The sequence below is a fragment of the Mastomys coucha genome, unplaced genomic scaffold (assembly GCF_008632895.1).
Source record: "Mastomys coucha isolate ucsf_1 unplaced genomic scaffold, UCSF_Mcou_1 pScaffold14, whole genome shotgun sequence".
In the NCBI taxonomy this organism is placed as follows: domain Eukaryota; kingdom Metazoa; phylum Chordata; class Mammalia; order Rodentia; family Muridae; genus Mastomys; species Mastomys coucha.
Window position 1 is genome coordinate 124207721 of NW_022196896.1, and position 3014 is coordinate 124210734.

A 3014-nucleotide genomic window follows, 5' to 3' on the forward strand; every position below is an offset into this window, starting at 1 on the left:
GACAAAATAGGAAGGGAATAGAAATTTCAAAGATTACAGAACCCATGAAACAATAAAGAAGCATTGCACAGAAGAATTTCATGGGTATGAAAGTATCCTGTCTGGTATAATTATAGATACACTTGACTGGTCATTAGTTCATTTTTGTACAAGAAACAACCCTCTGAGTGACCCAAATGTAAACTATGGATTTTGAATATTGATGTGTTAGTACCCATGTATTATTTGTACCAAAAGCACAATTGGGGCATTCAGGTCTGCATCGGTTTACCTTGGGAGTGAACTCGGCAGCCAGCTCCACAGCTCCCAGAGGAGGCTCCACTCCCAGGTGGCCTAGCACACCCAGGATCTTAGGATCAGCAGTGAGTAGAACAAAACATCTGTTCCAACACCATCAGGAATAACTGGGACCAGCAGGATCCAGGGATGCTGGAACCCCACCCAACCAGTGGGTCAGGTTCCTCCGGTCTCTGCCAGTATACCTTGGGCACAGACTCAGCGGCCAGTCCCACAGCATCCAGAGCTTGGTCACACCAAAATCTCATGGTCACAGAGGCAGCTTGACACCAAGGAACTCTGACACAACCAGAATCTCAGGATCTCAGAGAGAGCTGGACTCTGAGAAGATCTGACTCAACCAGGATTACAGTAGGACAGGCTCCAGTCAGACAGCGAGTACAGGGAGCACCAGAGATAATCAGATGGCAGGAAGCAATCATAAGAACAGAAGAAACAGAAACCAAGGTTGCTTGACATCATCAGAAACCAATTCTTCCACCACAGCAAGTCCGGGATACACCATCACACCAGAAAAACAAGATTCGGATCTAAAGTCACTTCTCATGATGATGATGAAGGACTTTAAGAATGACATAAATAACTTCCTTAAAGAAATACAGGAGAAAACGGGTAAAAAGGTAGTAGCCCTTAAAGAGGAAACACAAAAATTCTCTAAAGAATCACAGGAAAACACAATCAAGCAGGTGACAGAAATGAACAAAACCATCTAAGATCTAAAATGGAAATAGAAACAATAAAGAAATCAGAAAGGGAGACAACATTGGAGATAGAAAACCCAGGGAAGATCAAGAGTCATAGATGCAAGCATCAACAGAGCACAAGAGATAGAAGAGAGAATCTCAGCGGCTGAAGATACCTTAGAAAACATTGACACAACAGTCAAAGGAAACGCAAAATGCAAAAAGCTCCTAACCCAAAACATCCAGGGAATCCAAGACACAATGAGGAGACCAAACCTAAGGATAATAGATATAGAAGAGAGGGAAGATTCCCAACTTAAAGGGTCAGTAAATATCCTCAACAAAATTAGAGAAGAAAACTTCCCTAACCTAAAGCAAGGGATGCCCATGAACATACAAGAAATCTACAGAACTCCAAATATAGTGGACCAGAAAAGAAATTTCTCCCGTCACATAATAATCTAAACACAAAATACATTAAATAAAGAAAGAGTATTAAAAGCAGTAAGGGAAAAAGGTCAAGTAACATGTAAAGGCAGACCTATCAGAATTATAGCAGACTTTTCACCAGAGACTATGAAAGTCAGAAGATCCTGGGCAGATGTCATACAGACCCTAAGAGAACATAAATGCCAGCCCAGACTACTATACCCAACAAAACTCTTCGTTAACATAGATGGAGAAAACAAGATATTCCACAACAAAACCAAATTTACATTATTGATAAATCCAGCCTTTGTAAAGGATAATAGATGGAAAACACTAACACAAAGATGGAAACTTTACCCTAGACAAAGCAAGAAAGTAATCTTTCAACAAATCCAAAAGAAGATAGGCACACAAACATAATGCCACCTCTAACATAAAAAATAATAGGGAGTGATAATCTTTTTCCTTAATATCTCTTAACATAAACAGACTCAGTTCCCTGGTAAAAGGACATAGACTAAAACACTGAATATGTAAACAGGATCCAGCATTTTGGTGCATAGAGGAAACGCTCCTCAGTAACAAAGACAGACACTACCTCAGAGTAAAAGGTTGGAATACAATTCTTCAAGCAAATGGTCCCAAGAAACAAGCTGGAGTAGCCATTCTAATATCAGATAAAATTGACTTTCATCCAAATGTTATTAAAAAAAAATAAGGAACGACACTTCATACTAGTCAAAGGAAAAATCTACCAAGATGAACTCTCAATTCTGAACATCTATGCTCCAAATGCAAGGGAACCCACATTCATAAAAGAAACTCAAACTTTACTGAAGCTCAAAGCACATATTGCACCCCACACAATAATAGTGGGAGACTTTACCACTCCATTCTCAGCAATGGACAGATCATGGAAACACAAACTAAACAGAGAAACAGAAGTTATTAACTAAATGGACCTAACATTTCATCCTAAAGCAAAAGAATATTTTTTATTCTCAGCAACTCATAGAACCTTCTCCAAAATTGAGCATATAATTGGCCACAAAACAGGCCTCAACAGATAAAAGAAGATTAAAATACTCCCATATACCCTATTAGATCACCACAGACTAAGGCTGATCTTAAATTGCAACAAAAACAACAGAAAACGCATCTACACATGGAAACCGAACAACACTCTACTCACCAATAAATTGGTCAAGGAAGAAAGAAAGAAACAAAGAACTCCCAGGGACTAAGCCATCAACAAAGGAGTACGCGTGGCTCCAGCTGCATATGTAGCAGGAGGATGGCCTTGTCATGCAACAATGGAAGGAGAGGTCCTTGGTCCTATAAAGGCTCAACAGATGCCCCAGTGTAGGAGAATTGAGGGAGGGGAAGTGGAAGTGGGTGAGTGGAGAAATACCTTCATAGAGGCAGGGGGAGGGAGGATGTAATATGGTGTATCCAGGAGAGTGGGAAACCTGGAAAGAGGATAACATTTGAAATGTAAGTAAAGAAAATATCCAATAAAAAAAGGGGGGAGCACAATTTAGGTAGAAAATATTGGGAAAGGAGGATGTTCTGCATCTATAGAGGCAGTGATGACCATACCCTCAT